Below are 18920 nucleotides of genomic sequence, written 5' to 3' on the forward strand. Positions count from 1 at the left end.
TCATCTGGATCCAGTTGGACAGAGCTGCTTTCATCACTGTGGGCCTCTTCTGTGGGTGGGGTAGAGATGTCTGGACCCTCCTGTCTGGTGCCGTTGGGTAGTGGTCCTGCAGGGGTGGAAAAGCATGATTATTGCATCTGTGTGTGTCATGGTGTGCAATGGGTGGGTAAGCGTGTACCCCAGTGCTAGCATTCCTGTGTGGGGGCTTGTGTGATGATGGTTGAGGGGGTGTTATGGGTATGTGCAGTGGGCATGCTTTAGTGATGGGTGTCCATGCTTTGTTGTGTCATGCAGGGCTTGGTGTTGGGATGGGTGGATAGTGTTAGTAGTGCATATGTGAGGAGTTGGAGTGATAGGGGAGGGGGTGAGGGTGGGGGTCTGTGATAGCATGCAGGTAGGGTGGGGGATATGGTAGTCAAGATTTGACTTACCAGAGTCCATTCCTCCACCGACTCCTCCGAGGCCCTCAGGATGCATAATAGTCAAGACCTGCTCCTCCCATGTTGTTAGTTGTGGGGGAGGAGGTGGGGGACCGCCGCCAGTCCGCTGTACCGCGATGTTGTGCCTGGAGACCACGGAACGCACCTTTCCCCGTAGGTCGTTCCACCTCTTCCTGATGTTGTCCCGATTTCTTGGGTGCTGTCCCACTGCGTTGACCCTGTCCACTATTCTTTGCCATAGCTCCATCTTCCTAGCTATGGAGGTGTGCTGTACCTGTGATCCAAATAGCTGTGGCTCTACCCGTATGATTTCCTCCACCATGACCCTGAGCTCCTCCTCCGAGAACCTGGGGTGTCTTTGCCGTGCCATGGGGTGGTGTAGGTGATGTGTGGGGTGGTGTATGTGGTGATAAGTGTGGTGATATGTAGTGGTGTGTGGTGTGTGGTGTTTTGTGCGTGGAAGTAGTGTGGGTGATGGTTTTGTGTGCCTCTGTATGGTGGGGTTGTCTATGCTGTGCTGTCTCTCTGGCCTTCGTCTAAATTTTTGGTCGTAGGGGTTTTTCGGTGATGTGGGTGTGTGTTTTATATAGTATTGATTGTGTGGGAGTGGTGTGTGTATGTGTATCAGGTATGTGTATGTGTATCAGGTATGTGTATTTCGAATTGTCCAATGTGGTGGTGTTTTGGAGATGTGTGCGTATTTTGAGCGCGGCGGTGTGTACCGCCAATGGAATACCGCGGTTGAAAGACCGCCACGTGGATTCGTGGGTCGTGATAGCATGGGCGTATTTCTGTTGGCGTGGAGGTGGAGGTTTTGTTTTCACCAGTTTATCACTGACCCTTTGGTGTGGCGGACTTGTGTGGGTGTCTGTGTTTTGGTGGATTTCGGGATGTGTGTAATAGTAACTGTGGCGGATTTCCGCGGCCACGGCGGTGTGTTGGCGGTCTTCTGCACGGCAGTAAGCGGCTTTTACCGCCAATGTTGTAATGACCCCCTGAATGTTTTCTAGTTGCCTGGCAGGACAGCTGTTTTTTAATTTCATACGCTTCGCACTGCATGAACGAGGCTGGAAAATTTAAAAATCACAATTTTGAAAATGGAAAGGCACATTAAAGGAGCAACCACCCCCAGTACAAAGTGTTTGTAGACATTATAATTTGAAAAAAAAAGTTAGAAGGTGTTTTCTTTCAGATGGCACTTAGGGGCATATTTATACTCTGTTTGAGCTGAATTAGCATCATTTTTTTTTACACTAATACAGTGCAAACTCAACACCATATTTCTATTTTGACGCTAGACCCAGCTAGCGTTAAAATATTGGTGTTAATGTAATGTTTTGGATGTTTGAAACCTCCTTGCATCAATGAAATGCAAGGTTGGCGTTCCCATCCAAAAAATGACTCAAATCCCCAGCGCCATATTTATTCACCTGGGCAAAAATGACGCACAGTTGGGAGGCAGTCCCAAAAAATGATGTTAACACTCATTTGCGCAAAAATGTAGCACCTGGGTCAGAGCAGGTGTTAAAATGAGGCAAACTCATCACTATTTAAGGAGGACACACAAAAGCAACATTACCAACCCACAGGAGAAGATGGAGGTGATACTGATCCAGCTTGCGAGGCGACCAAGAGGACAGCAACAACTACAGCAATCACCACCACTACATTGTGGCCCACAAAGGCAATGCAGAAGGCAGGAGAGGCTCTTCAGAACCAGAACCACCCTCCTTGGCCTCAGGGACCAGGACATCATTAGGACCTGCAGACTACACCTGCTGCACCACATTGAGCCACAAATCACAGTTAGCCTGCAGACCCTACACAACATACCACCTGTGACAAAGCTGATAGCTGTCCTGCGCATGCTGGCAAGTGGCTCATTCCAAACAACCGGTGCCCGGGTTGCTGGTGTCTCACATCCGTCTTTCTCTAGATTCCTGCCAAAGGTGTTAGTTTCTGACATCCCGCCACATCAGCTTCTCCAACACCCAGCAAAAACAGCAGGAGAACAAACAGAGGTTCTATCAAATCCATGGCTTCCCGCATGCCCTTGGTGCATTTTACTGCACCAATGTCCGGCTCGTACCACCTGCAGCACCTGAGCACTTATACTGGAATCACAAGCACACGCATTCCATTAATGTGCAGGCCATAGTGGACCACTGGGGACCATCCACAAACATTTTGGCCAAGTATCCTGGGAGTGTCCATGATGCCTTCATATTCCGGCACAACAGGATCAATGTACAATTCCAGGATGGACAATATGGAAATGGCCTACTTGTGGGTAAGTCAATAAACCCAGCAATATACACACAACACACCAACCACATAGGACACACAAGACATACACCACTACATGAACACATGGCCAGGGTAACACAGATGTGCAGGTAACATTTATGCAGCATGTTGCAGTACAGCACAATCAATGCACCCCACAAACACATACACCCAGATGTACACAACACACCCACAACTTGACAGACACACCATGTGAAGGACAGGTGCAGACCTGTACCCTTTGCTAACAGAAGAACTACACAGACCTCTAAAAGTGCACATAGGTTGCCCACTACGTACACTTTACACACAGTATATCAAACAAAGAATAGCACAACCATGTCAATGTCATACACCATGCCCATGTCATGTACGTTCCCTATAGGCACATACCCCTCAAGTCATGCCATGCAAATCACTGCCAGAACAAACATCAAATACCAGACAACTGCTGTCTATACCAACTACATCTCATCAACTCATACCTGACTTATCTACAGTGTGCAGAGACATCTGCCTGACTCATTGGCTCACAAACATAGGAATATAAGATCAATGCCCATCACATACCATGTGCCAGATGTGTGATAAGTGGTACCGCACCTACTGTAGTGCCACCTCACATGCAACACCTAATGACTCACAACACCATCATGTCTGTACCAGATATAATAAATGGCCCACCATGGGGCAGAGTCACCGTCAGACAGTGCGGATCATAAATGCCATAGTGGGACCATGGTGTAGAAAACAGGGCGTCACTGACCTCACATGCACTGTGCCAAGGCACACATTTGCTAAGTAGCTGAGCTCCATCCCAGAGCCTGCACTGTGCATGTATCAACAGTATAAATGCTGATTCATGTGTTGGAAGATAGGAAAGACAACAGTAGTTATGTTGATTATCCTGTAACAATGGGATGTACACCCTTGGACATCTCATAGCTGCCACAAATATTAGCTGCCACACTGGATCACCAAGGGACCTATGTAAAAGCCCACAGTGCCCCTGTCATGGCCTGCACTGTATGTACAACTTGGCAGATGGCCATTTCATAATGACTTGAAGCCACATTGTAAATCGGTCACCCTCCCATGCTGTATGTAGTGTGGTAGGGGTTTGCAATGTGTGTCGCTGCAGGACTGTCACCACAAGATACATAGCATGATGCTGCTGACTCAGATGTAGCTGTCACCTAAAGTCTGAGGCAGTGAAAACAACAAACACCACCGAAGGGGTGCTGTATGCAGGTTGCAATAAGGATGTAGACTGTGCTTTGAACGAAGATGATAGTTCCACCAATGCATGCTGCATATGTATAGTGTGGTGTCCCTTCCTGCACAGATACATCCACCTCCACAACGCAGCTAGCCAAGTACCCGGGTGCAAAGTAGGTAGAGTAAGTGCACATCTGCATATGAGCAACTTGCACAGGGGACAACAATGTGTTGCCTAGTAACAAGTCACACATGGGGCATTCTTAAATAGTCTAAGTGATGCAGGATAGTGCAGCTAGTTTTGGAGAAGTATTGTGCATTGTCACTTACCATTTAAAAAAGGCCCAGAGTGTCGCACATCATCTGCAATGACACATGTCAAAATGGATGGGATGTCCAGGCTCTGTAGTGCTACCATGTTGCCACCACATCTGGCCCCATTGTGTTTTAAGGATGTGTCATGTCCCCTCTAGTGATAGCACACTGATACAAAGGTGAACTACACAACGAATGGTACATACTGTACATTATGATCATCAGTTTGGAATCCAAATCATATGTCCAAGGTCCTTGAGCCAAACACAAGATTGTAATGTCCACAACCCAGTGCTGAGGAGACATTATACAAGGATAGGAACTCACAGCATACCACAAACACATATGAATCACAACCAACTCAAGATATCAACTGCCATGCTACATGACAAGCCTGTTGCAAGCCTTAACAACAACTCACTTCTTTAATCTTTTGTGCGGGTCAGGGTTATGGCATACAGCCAGGGATAATGACCCCATTTCCCAACTCAGGCACATCAGCAGAGCGTGAATATAATGAGGGACCTCTGAGGACAAGGACTATTGTGGAGAGGACATTTGGCATCCTGAAGTCCAGATTCAGGTGCCTGGACATCACATGAGGCAGCCTCCTATGTGCCCGCACATTGTCTGCAAGATTATAATGACGTGCTATCCTGCACAGCATATGTGTGAGGATGAATGTCTCCTTATATAAGCAGGTTGATCACATGCCTGAGGAGGAGGAGGAGGATGGTGGAGAAGAAAATGAGGGTGAACAGCACAACACAGCTGCTAGGTCATGTCGCAGACTGTACATTGTTTAGAACTTCTTCACTTAATAATCACATAAATCACCTTGTACATTTTGTCAATAAACACATCATTTATTCACTCAATCTGGCTTTGGTCTCTTTAATCTCCACAACATATACCTCAGGATTGTGAGTTTAACCTCACGGAGCAAGTTACAAACACTAATCTGAAGAGTACCATAGCAACATCACATGTGATGCGTAAGATTGAACTGCTACCATCACACACATCACAAATAGCCTCATCACTTGAATCTGACAACTGAAGGACACAATCTATGGACCACAACATATTAATTACATCCACATTGTCAACTTGTAAAACAATAGCTCATCACATACAACTACAACATGTCCAAATAGGAGGTAAACATGGGCCCCTCATATGAGGCAGTGAATGTTAAAATATGGTGAGACTGTAATGTTTGAACAGACCACTGAGAGAACTCAGTGTGAGAGTTGCAATGGCTGCATGGAGCATGTGTGACCAGGGGGGGACATCATTTGTGACAATGGACATCATGATTAGCCTAGGTATGAGAAGCAATGGAAGAAGTTGGGCCTGTGCAGTACATCGATAGAAATAAGTCCTGCCACGGCCATGGGGCCAATCCTGACACAGGGTACACATGACTTCACACTTTGCATGGACACTTCTGTGGTAAGCAAATCATGGATGAGAACATAAGCAGCTAGGGCTGCAGGTCCACCACACTAAAACAACAACCATTGCTAAATGTAATGAGTTTAATCTGACTTTTGTGTTCAAAACATGATATGGATGGAATGTAGGCAGAGTGTGTCAATCACAGTATGTACCAAATATGTACACATTTCAGACATATGTGTAGTCCACACACAAGTCACCTAAAACTCAAGATAAACATATGGAGACAGTTGTCGAGTAACATTTCCTAGATAGCATTCATCAGCCATCATCAACAATGCCCGAGCTGTGAATGTTGTCAAAAATGTTATGCTCTGTAAGACAACTACACACATCACATAAGTAAATACTATTCACAATCATATACCATAATTGTTGCATATTACTGACCACCATACATATGTGGCTACACTGTTGTCACACATGCATACATATGCATGACGTGAAAATATTTGCATGCTGTTGATTCAGTAACACCCACATCAGTGTACCAGACCAATCACACCCAAATCACATTGTTGCATGGACTACCAAATATGACCATACGCAAAATGCCACACTGCAACCCAGCCCATACCATTTGTATGCTGATACAGGGTGCATCCATAGACAGTGGAACAAAATCACGCAATCAGGAACATAGTTAAAAAATGTGATGCAAATGTGTCGAAAACAACCGCAAACGCAAAGTATGTGACTCATGGGCCCTTAGCGTGAATTCCACCTTAGCACTCATCTCAATGCTGATTTCCTGTTAATTCGACTTATAAAGGTAATGCGTTAAAATAAAAGACGCACGTAGGTCATGCATCTGAAATTCTCACGCAATATCTCATGCATCAAATAAATACATGTATAACAGAAAATGTGATGCACGGGGGCAGGAAGTGATGCAATAGGAAATCCTGTTAACAGACATGGTACAGTGGGTGTACTTTCACTTTCTCTTTAAAGTCTGTGCCTCTTTTGACTGTGTGGTTGTGTCCTGGAGTTGGTGGTGTGGTCTTGCTCTGTATTGTATCTTGTGGTGTCCCTCCTGTTATGTGTTGTTAGACCTGACAGCCTTAGGGTGGTCACCCCTACCTTTTTGCCTGCCTCCCTCCACTTTTTGGACACTGTTTTTGCTGGTTTTTAGACTCTGTGCACTTTACCACTGCTAACCAGTGCTAAAGTGCATATGCTCTCTCCCTTTGAACATGGTAACCTTGGACCACACCAAATTGGACTATTTAATTTACTTATAAGTCCCTAGTAGAGTGCACCATATGTGCCCAGGGCCTAGAGATTAAGGGGGTCATTCTGACCCTGGCGGTCATGGACCGCCAGGGCCAACGACCGCGGGAGCACCGCCAACAGTCTGGCGGTGCTCCCATGGGCATTCTGATCGCGGTGGTACAGCCGCGGTCAGAAACGGAAAACCGGCGGTGTACCGCCGGTTTCCCGCTGCCCTGGGGAATCCTCCATGGCGGCGCAGCTTGCTGCGCCGCCATGGGGATTCCGACCCCCATACCGCCATCCTGTTCCTGGCGGTTTTGGCCACCAGGAACAGGATGACGGTATGGGGTGTCGTGGGGCCCCTGCAGTACCCAGCATCATAGTATAATTACGACACCCGGTGGTGTTAAAAAATGGTGCTAGTCAGCGCTAAACTTTTTGACGCAAAACTGAAAGAACAATGGTTTAATGAATTAAATAAATATACACCCCCCCTCTATCATCCAGCTGGATGTTAAAATGAAAACTATATGCAGATAATTTAGAGATAAGCATCATTAGTATTGAAATAGAAACCTTTGTTAGACAGCTGCCTCTCTGGAAATGGTCTACACGATATGCATTTTGTTACAAAGGCTGGCCAACATGGAGGGAGATAAAAAGAACAAAAAAAAGAAATCTAATTGATAAACATGGAAGAGGAAACCTCACAAACTTTGATAATACATTAATGAAAATGTAGCTGTGAGGCAGGTGCCTACATAGGCAGCATTTTCATTGGTGCTGCCAGCTGTAGATAATACTTCAAAATGGGAAGCCGAAGCTAAATCTGACAATGCTGCTGTGTTTTGTATCAATCCTCCACCACCCCAGAATGCTGCATTTATGCATTCAAGTGATGCTCCAGGTTGAGAAGTTGGGCTTTTGGTTGAGAAGTGAGTAACACAACCAGAATACCTGTCAGGGTAAATAACAGAAGTCACTTAATCAACCCATTGGTAGCTTGGCACAAAAGCAGTCAAGCTTTACCAAGAGGAAATGTGTAAAGCACACAGACAGTAAAATACTGAAAACATAACATAACACAAGAAAAATCTCACACCAATTTAGAAAAATAAAGTAAAATGTTATAAATTATTTTACACAAAAATGAAAATAAATAAAAAAATCCAATCAGTAGAACCAGATGTCTGCAATTTCAAACATTTAAGGTAAGTATAGCCCCTAAAACTACAAGGTGGTCCAAAACATTTAGACACATATGGTTCTGGATTTTCCTTCCTTCCTTTCCCTGCCTGAATCTGAGAGGTCTGGGGTGATAATAGTTGAGTGTGAAGTATGTATTAAGTGTGGCTGAGGGAGCCCCTTTGAAGAGCAAGTGTAGTAGATGACACCTCTGCCGCTCCCATTCTGATAAGATGGCACATTGTGATAACATCTATCCCCTCTTAGCATCACTCTCTGGGAGGAATACATAAAGTCCAACTGCCAACTATACCTACTTGTGTGGCTCAGGATAACGGCTGCAGGAACCAAATGGTTAGGGCAAGAAAATGCTAAATGACACAGTGAAATCTTGTAGATGATGCAGATGTGCTAACGAGTGCCATGGTGCGCTATATTTTAAATACAGTGCTACCATGATGCCTTTAGGGGGCACAGAGCAGCAAAAGCAAACTGATGCATCATGATTGATGAACCAGTTTGTTGTAAATGAGGCCCATAGTCTTTACAGAGAAGGATCTACCACTGAGTATTGGTCTCAATAATTAAAAATGTGCTCTTTACATTCACATTTTCTGTACCATATCTATTTGCTGTACAAATGTAATTGGTCCTGAAGGAGTAGCATACAATGCAAAGGATAAATCCATGAAGGGGCTTAATCCCCTGAGTATCTGCATCCTTACATTCAAAATGAGCAACTCACCAACAAAAGAAGCTCCCAGAGTATCAGCGATATACGTTTTCTTCATATTTTTTAGTACAAAACCCCAGCTTTGAGTATTTTTTAAAAACAAGAAAAGAAAAACATTCTGTCCAGACTTACATGTTAACGAGGCAGGATAGTCTAGTGTTTTGCCAAAAGTACCTCTGCACCAGAAGATTTTGTTTAAAAAATCCCCACCCACCTGGGGGAATATCTGGAACTAATGTGAGGAGGTCAGCACAGGGCTAGCAGAAGTGGGGTCTCAACTGCTGTTGTACACTTGACTGTCCACGTTTTACCTCTGGAAGAATATTATTTTCTATTGCATTTCAAACCAGGAATATCCATCCTATCCCTTGGAGAAGATTTGCTAACACAATATATTATGTGTTTGTAAAACTTCTTCTGAGTTTAAATCAACATTTTGTGAAACAATTTCTGGCTTCACAGCAATGAAAAGAGCTGTACGCATGCGTACAATGAATGTACATGTTTAAACAGTTTTGTGAACAGAGCCAATCATGAATAGTGTGATGGAGTTCATGAGGGGTCCGATGTAGATCACAAAGGGCCTGATCTGTACCATATTTTCAGGATAAACACTGACAATGTGACCAGAGCTTTAGTCCAGTGGTTTTCAACCTGTGGTCCGGGGACCCCAGTGGGCCCCCAAAGTCTTCTCAAGGGGTCAGCAACTGCTTAGAAATTTTTAAAATATTAACAGAATCGGTCCCGATCTTTCAGTAATGACTCAGTGGGGGGGATCCCCTGATTCCGTTACTGATTCAGTGGAGGTCCCTGGGGTCCAGTAATGATAAAGTGGGGGTCCACAGAAGTAAAAAGATTGAGAATAACTGCTTTAGTCAATAGCTTAAAATTCTGGCACTGATACGTCACTCTTTGACCTTGAAGTAGATGATACAGTGTGAGCAACAAATTATTACTCAAAATTATTGAAATTCGTCAAATATTTAAAAGGTGTATAAACTAAACTCACTCTGCATATTATAATTTGTTTTGTCTGTAACATGTCTTTTCATTGTTGTTTAAATCATTAACAGAGCAGTGGCATAACATAAACCGATAAGGCCCAATTCAGAATTTGAAAAGGGGCCCCTGAGTTTTTCATAAGTCACAAATATTAATTTTCCTTAGGTGAATGTTTTGGGGGTCCTGACATGCCCCTGTGACAGAGTATACCTAAACTTTCCTAAACATAGAGATGAGCGAAGAAGTATGAAGAACTGACCATTGTATTACATCGCCTAATTGCATTTGCAAATGCTTCAAACAGTAAATTAGAAATTAACTCAAGCAGCCTTACACAGCTGCAGTAGGGATGATTGGCATTGTTTCTTGCATTTTCATCCACAGAATGACGTTTCTTCATAATGGAGAGACGACGTCACTCTTTGACGGGGCTCAAATGATATAATGTGGGTGCATGCTAACATTTCAATTCCTTGTGAGACCATCTAATGCCATAACGTTCCTGTTTGATCAGTTGTCACTACTGCTCGTTGTGTGGGAACAAACATCTTTAATTAACTGTATGACCAAGGCAGCTGTTGCCTCAAATAAAGCCCCAAACTCTGATGCCTGGCTTATTCTGCTGGATATCTGAATGTGCCAGTGGCATGAGACTGATGCCACTTTTATGCAAAGTAGCACAGCATGGCTTCCTTTTCAATTCAAAATCTCTTGTTAATTCCTTCATGGATCACACTAATGATGGATCTCAAATTCTCTGTTAATATATTGCTACCAAACACGTATCTGCTTTTACTTTGTACACATTATACTCTCCTCAAATGCTCTTTTGTTCCCTGTTTCTTTCTTCCTACTCCAGCATTTATTTTGGACAACGCTCGCTGATATTCTTCTCACTGTATAACATAGTGTCCCACTCTATTTTGCAAAGTTAGAGTGCCGTATAGTGTCTTAACCTACACATTTATTTAGTCTGAATCATGGTTAACAAGGACTAATTCCTCTCCAAACTGACTAGACAAAAAGACAGGTAAAACATTTATTTGTAGACTTTGACTGGAGTGAGATTTGAAACAGAACATCGGGTAAATGGAGTAAATTGCTACGTTTGCAGATTACTATCAGGGAAAAAGATGAAAGAGGAGCGTTATCCATCGCTTTTCAAAATCTGAAAAAAACTGTTGGATGCAGGCCATTAAGAATCAAGGAGTTGTTGGTCTTTCAACTTTACTTGGAGCTCAAAGCATAACATTCTTACTTGGTCTTGCAGTTTTTGTAGGGGTATATTTCGTTATAGACAGTATTACAATTAAGTATGTTAATCTTTGTGTTCTAACTTAATCGCTGCTAGTAATGGAGAAAGGCAAGCATGCTACAAATATTATTCATCGTGATCAAATTGGCGAATGCATACGAATAGTTAGAAAAAGTTCCCACCAAATAGGCTTAGCCCTTTCCTAGTGATATAACAATGAATGTATCAGTCGCCTATGCCAGCAGTTGCTGTCGCCTTCCTCAGCACAAATTTTGACATCACACACTCAGAGCTTTCCCACCTTTGTAGACGACTGCATTGGGACCTCTCTCTTCAGCAATTTGCTGTCCTCGAGCACTGGCACAGGCATAATGTGGTTCAAGGGGTTACAAAGTCTCAAACTGCATGTGTAGCGCCAGTTTGTAAACATGACACAGTGATTTGGTGTTGGTGGGCCACATTAGCGTCAAACAAAATGACACTAATGTGGTGCAAGGAGGCACCAGGCCTTCTTACATTTGGGCTTCAGGGTCAAATATAGACAACACCACACATATTCTGCATGGGTGAACTGTCAGACCAGAAGTTAATACCAGTCACTAGGTCCCTGAGGCACAGCACATGATTGGAAAGTGCACCATCATACACAAAAACAACCATCCATTTAAACAGGAACACACACAATACCATATGGAAGTTTGAATCGCCCACTCCACTCACAACAAATATGCGCCATGGCACATAGTAAATAACAAATATCCATGTCTGTCACCTTTACTCACATTCATTTGCAGCGTACCAAGGTTACAGCATCCAGCCATGGGTCATGACCCCTTTTGCAAATCCAACAACTGGTGCTGAGCGGACTTAAAATGAAGTCCACAGAAGGACCAGGAATGTGGTGGAGATGACATTTGGCCTCCTTAAATCCAGGTTCAGGTGCCTGGCTCTAACAGAAGTAAGCCTGTTATATGCACCAGTCCTTATATGTAAAATGATACTTGTGTGTGCTATTTTACACAACATCAGTGTACGCATCATTGTCCCCTGGGACGAACATGTAGATGTCCCTAATGAGGAGGATGAGGACAAAAATGCACAACAGGAGGATGGGGAACAACCAAACGCTGCTGCTGGAACACATAGAAGAAATCAAATTGTGCACAACTTTTTCTCTTAGAGACTGTACTCCAGGATTCAATCATTTAAATAGTGCAAAAAAATCACTTAATCTACGATTTGTGATGGCAAACTCGTTATCACCATCACGTCACATTTTGCACATATCTCAGATAGCATGACTACACCACAACAGTTGCAAATAACTTTGGAACATAGTCTGGAACTAAAAACAAATGAAAAGGATGTACTACCACATGAATGTGTGGGTGGAATGTAGGCATAGTCTGTAGCAATTACAATTTACATTTTTCACACATATCACACAAGTATGTTGACTTGACATATGCCTGCAACAATCCTAGAAATACATATGAAGACTGCTGTACAGATGTATGGCCTAGGTAGTAAAAGGTAAGCAATTACCTTCAATGACAGGTTTGTGTCTGCTAGGTAACCAAGCAAAGTCTGAATAACACTGTCACATGTGATAACTGAAAACATACTCCTCAGTGGCACTCACATGTTTAACCAAGAGAAAGTGACATACATGGACCAAAACACCTAAATGCCTAGGTCTCGCAAACTCAATCCAGTTTGAAATGTGCATGTAAGTCCAAACACGTCACAGACCCTTGCCAAATTGTATGTGTGATGAAGGAGACATACGGGTTGAATGTCACATCTTCTCTACTCATAGCTGTCATGAGTACTCACACATACAAAATACACTCATGGTCAATGTGACATAGGCTGTGGAATGCAGATGTGAGTGAGTGCATATGTTGAATAAATGATGTGGAAGGACAACTGAGAGACTCCCTTACGTCACTTTGAGATCCAATATGAGGAGGTCACTCAGACACTACACAAGTGCTGTGGCAGGTGTCCTGTAATGTATGAGGGTCAGTCATGAGATCTAGCAAAGCCTGGAAATGCGGGGGATAATATTGATTAGCCTGTAGAAGAAGCTGTGTCCATCTACAAAGTACACAAGTCTGACTTAGTATGCTGTGCATGAATGAAGGGACAATGTTGATGATGAAAATGGGTCTTATGGATAATCAGCAGACATAGGTCCTCATTACAACCCTGGCGGTCGGTGATAAAACTACTCCTGGAGGGGGCTACTTGCCCTCTGCGATGTCCTGGGGAGTGTAAAGCCACAGTCTCTCTAGTGGGTTGTTTGCCCACTGCTTGGTCCTGGGGAGTGCAAAGCCACAGTCTCTCAAGTTGGTGGTTTATCCTCTGCTTGGGACTGGGGGGTGAAAGCCACAGTCTCTCAAGTGGGTGGTTTGCCCACTGCTTGGTCCTGGGGAGTGCAAAGCCACAGTCTCTCAAGTGGATGCCTTATTCCACTGGTTCTGGAGGGTGCCTTGTGCCCAGTGTGCTTCATCCTGACAAGGAGGGGGTGAGTGGATGCCTTCTTCTGGAGGGGGCCTTGTGCCCAGTGTGCTTCATCCTGGCAAGGAGAGGGTGAGTGGATGCCTTCTTTCACTGGTTCTGGAGGGGGCCTTGTGCCCAGTGTGCTTCATCCGGGAGAGAAAGGGGTGAGTGGATGCCTTCTTCAATTGGTTCTGGAGGGGGCTGTGTGCCGTGAGAGGCAGATCCTGGATGGTGCAAGGTCACAGTCTCTCACCTGGGTGTCACACCTACAGTTGTTGCAGGGGCCAGGACGCAGGTCCTGTCAGTGCTCCATTTCTTGGCAAGTGGGTCCTTTCAAGCGACAGTGCCCATGGCAGTAGGGATGTCACAGCCTATGTTCTCAAATGTGCTGACCAGAGTGTTGTCTGCCCTGATGAAACACATGCGCAGTTACATTGTATTCCCCCAGGGGAAAAATGAACAGGTGTTCAGATATCGAAAGAGCTTTCACTCTCTGAATGTGCAGATAGTGTGCCTGGCGGGCCAGTACATCTCCCATGTCAATCGAAAGTATCCAGGGTCTGTGTATGATGCCTTTATTTTGAGGAATAGCAGCATTCCATATGTGATGTCTCAACTCCAGAGTCACAGGGTGTGGCTAATTGGTGAGCCCATGGTCCCCACCCAGTGTCTGTTGGTATATGGGTGTGGGTTTGGCCCTAAGGGTGAGTGTCTGGCTAACAGGTATCCATTGATATTGGCAGGTGACTCTGGAATGCCAGGACAAGGACAGAGGAACGTTACAATGAGGCACATGGCGAACAAGGAGGATCATTGAGTGCACCTTTGGCCTCCTGAAGGCCAGATTCCGGTGCCTCCATCTGACAGGTGGATCCCTGTTCTACTCACCCAAGAAAGTCTGCCAGATCATCGTTGCATGTTGCACAACCTGGTCTTGAGACGGCAGGTGCCTTTTCTGCAGGAGGATGAGGCTGGAGATGGTCGTGTGGCAGTGGTGGAGCCTGTGGACAGTGACGAAGAGGAGGCAGAGGAAGAGGATGTGGACAACAGAACAAATATAATTCAACAGTACTTCCAGTGACACACAGGTAAGACACTGTAACTTCACCTTCTATTGCAGTTTTGTGTTGGACATTGTACATGGTAGCCTGATTTTCCAAATTCTATGGCCACTTACTGTACCCTTTGGTATCTCTATTTTCAGATATCTGTGCCCCACTCTGGCTCCTGGTGTGTTTACTGCTGCCCACTACAGGTCATTTGTATATATAACTGTACATTTTAATTGCAATGTTACAGCTTGTTAAACTAATACATATTTCAATCAATTGACACGCTCCATATTTGTATTAGTTCCAAGGGTGTTTATTTATGTGATAATAAGTGTAAGGGGTATTGCAATGGGCTGGGTTGATGATGGAGGAAAATCCAGGATAGAGTCCAGTCTTTTGGTAATACAGGTGCATTGTCCAAGGGTGCATAGGGAGTGGGGCAATGGCAGTTCAAGGTGGGCAGGGAGACAGAGTGGGACACAAGGGTGACATTCAGGGGAGTCTTATTTCCTGGCAGGGTTCTTGCCAATGTTCTTTGGCTTCTGCCTGGATCGCATCGACCTTTTGCGTGGCGGTTCTCCTTCTGCAGGGGGAGGGGAGCTGGTGGCCTGTTGTTCCTGTGGCGGGGCCTCCTGTCCACTAGCGGCAGCGGAGGTGGAGGGCTGTTCATCGGTGTGGCTAGTGTCAGGGGCCCAATGGTGTGCCACTGCCTCCCTCATTGCGTTGGCCAAATCTGCCAGCACCTCTTCAATGGTGACCAGGGTGTTGTGGATATCCCTCAGGTCCTCCCTGGTCCCCAGGTACCGTCCCTCCTGCAGCCGCTGGGTCTCCTGCAACTTTGTACAGTATCTGGCCCATCGTCTCCTGGGAATGGTGGTATTCTCCCATGATGTTGGTTAGTGCCTCGTGGACAGTCGGTTCCCTGGGCCTGTCCTCCCCCTGTCACACAGCAGTCCTCCCAGTTTCCCTGTTGTCCTGAGCCTCTGTCCCCTGAACCGTGTGCCCACTACCACTGACCCAGGTCCCTGATCGTCCTGTGTTTGTGGGGTTGCCTGGAGTCCATGTAGTGGTGGACACACTGCTGATTGATTGACATGTCCTGGGGACAGAGGGATGGGCCCGCTGGGTGGGTGCTGTGCTGGGGGGAGGGTCTGTGGTGGTATGGGACTGTGCCTTGGTCACCGACTGTCCAGAGGTCCATGATGGGCCAGGTTGGTCATCCTGATCCAGCCGTGCAGAGCTGCTGTCATCACTGTGGGCCTCTTCGGGGGGGACTGGATGTTGCTGGCACCACCTCTCTGGTGGCGTTGTGTGGGGGTCCTGTGGGGATGTAAATGCAGTGTTATTGTTACTGCGTGTGACATCATGTGCATGGGTATGTTTCCCCCTATGGTGTTATTACCAAGGCAGCTTTGGCTTGTGTGAGTTGTGATTTGGTTGACTACGTGATTGTCACTAGTGTGTATGCTGTGGTGATGGGTGTCCATGCAGGACTCTGAGTGGTGTCCATGCATTGGTGGTGCATGCAGTGCTGATTACTGAGATGGGTGGGTTGTGATGGTGGGGTGTATGTGAGATGGTCCTTAACAGAGTCCAGTTCTCCTTCTACTCCTGCCAGGCCCCCAGGATGCATGGTCTTCAAGACTTGCTCCTCCCATGCTGTTGGTTGTTGGGGAGGAGGTGGGGGTCCACCGCCAGTCCTCTATACAGCTATCTGGTGTCTTGCAACCACGGAACGTACCTTCCCCCATAGGTCGTTCCACCTCTTCCTGATGTCATCCCTGGTTCTTGGGTGCTGTCCCATGGCGTTGACCCTGTCCACGACTCTCCGCCATAGTTCCATCTTCCTAGCAATGGATGTCTGCTGCAGCTGTGATCCGAATAGCTGTGGCTCTACCTGGATTATTTCCTCCACCATGACCCTTACCTCCTCCTCTAAGAACCTGGGGTGTCTTTGTGGTGCCATGGGTGTAGTGTGAGTGGTGTATGTGAGTGTGTGTGGGGTGATGTGTTGGGGTGTGTGCTGTGAGGTGCGTGGATGGTGTATGGGTGATGATGTTCTGTGGTTCTGGTTCTGTGGGTGCTCCTGGTGTGTGTCTCTCGCTCAGTTGTAAATTGTTTGTAGTGGTAAAGGGTTGTGGGTAATGTGTGTGTTGTATAGTGATGTGGGTGTGTGTGTATGTGTGTCAGGTGTGTGTAGTTTGAATTGTCCAATGTGGTGTTGTTTTGTTAGTGTGTGTGTATTTTGAGCGGAGCGGTATGTACCACCAATGGTTTACCTCGTTTGAATGTCCGCTGCAGCGATTCGTGGGTCATAATGCTGTGGGTGTAGTTCTGTTGGCGTAACAGTGTGGGTTTTGGTACCGCCAGTTCATCACTGACCATTGGTGTGGCAGACTTGTGTGTGTATCTGTATAGGGGCGGATTTCTATGTGTGGGTCATAATACGCAAATAGGTATACTGTTGAGGTATGTTGGCGGCGGTCAGCATGGCGGTAAGCGACACTTACTGCCAATGTCATATTGAGGGCCATAATGTCAGCAATGTTGACCTAGAACCATACCTGACAAAATATGTCATAAATGTGTGTGAAGGAACACACATGGGCTAATACTCATTGTACAACACAACAATGTTTCAATGTAACAACAGACACAGATTCACAAAGAATGTGTAGGCCAGTCACATTGCCAATGACTACAACTATGTGCTTGGCCAGCACAAACAAGTTTGACAGGAGCAAGTGACAAATAACAGTATCTGTACCATAGGTCTGAAGATATGACCCAGTTCCACAATCTATCAATGACCTATCCAAGCATCATAGGAATAATCTCACTTATGTATGTCAAGTCATGTCAGACTTTACCAAATGATGAGATGTCCAACATAAGCAAAGTGCACGTCCCCAGTGTATAATAGGGCAAACCTGACATCAACTACCTCAAAGTTAACAAAACATACTTGGTCATGGACCACAAATGAGCAGGTGTATGTCTGCAGGTGACTGTGCATCACAGTGCTGATGATCGATCTTGAGGATGGCAGACCACCACTCAACCCCCCCCCAATCACCAGAGGAGGCTACATTGACTCTTGACATAGTCAGAGGCCTGTTGCCTGTGCGCCGTGAACTGAGCTCAGTTTACCACAGTCAACCTGTGTCAAAACATGCAATAATGGCCCTGTGTGGGCATACAAAGTGCCACTGGAGCACTGATGACTAGGGTGCCATCACTGACTCAGAGCAGCCCGGCCATACAGATTGTATGCTATTAGGTAAATCTGGCAATACAAAAAAGGGTAAGTCATTGTATATTCCAAGTGTATGTGCTAAACCTTTAAGGGCCAGATGTACAAAGCCTTTTTGCATTCCTTAACAGTCCAAATCAGTATTCCAGGCCATTAAGAAATACAAAACTGCCTCTTCTTATGTTCAAAGGCCCTTAAGAAATCATAAATTGTGATTTCTACCTTGTAGAAATTGCAATTTGTGATTCCCAGTATAGGAAATCGCAAATAAGGATTCCCTATTTGCGATTCCTCTTCTGTTGTACAAAGCATTTCCTAAATGTGACTTGCAAATTTCATAGATGCGATTACCACTGACTTGAAGTCAGTGGTAACAAAGTGCAATTTAAAAAACAGCATCCCAAAGTGCATGTTTTAAATTGCAATAGAGCACACACCTGCTCCTTAGGCTTGTGTGTGCTCTACAGGTGCACTCCTCTTTTTGGGGTGCACAAAGGGGGGGCCTTTTGCCCTTTGCCATCCCTGATTTTGCATTTCCTAAACAGTGATTACTTAATAAAAAAAATCACTATTTAGGAAATGCAAACCGGCCCATTGACTAAAATGCAAAGGGATTTCTTAATACCGATTTTCTAATAGCGATTCTACTTTGTAGGAACCACTATTAGGAAATCAGTATCTCTGTACTTAGCATTTTGCATTTCTAAAATAGTGATTTGTATGAAGTCGCTATTTAAGAAATGCATAATTGCATTTTTGTACATCTGGCCCATAATCCCTCAATTTTAGCATACATGTCCCATCTTTAGAGGACCAGGCTTGGTGCCGTCTATTTGCGTATGGAAAAAAGGGAACAACTCACATTTATAATTGTGTTTGTGTCACATGTTTACTTACAAACCTATATGAACAACACATATGTTCCTGCATAGGGAAACATAGTTAATACAGATATAAGTACCCACCCTTGAGACAATGGCCTACATATATCCTCGCTGGA

Source organism: Pleurodeles waltl, chromosome 3_1 (genome assembly GCF_031143425.1).
Source record: "Pleurodeles waltl isolate 20211129_DDA chromosome 3_1, aPleWal1.hap1.20221129, whole genome shotgun sequence".
NCBI classification, from domain to species: Eukaryota; Metazoa; Chordata; class Amphibia; order Caudata; family Salamandridae; genus Pleurodeles; species Pleurodeles waltl.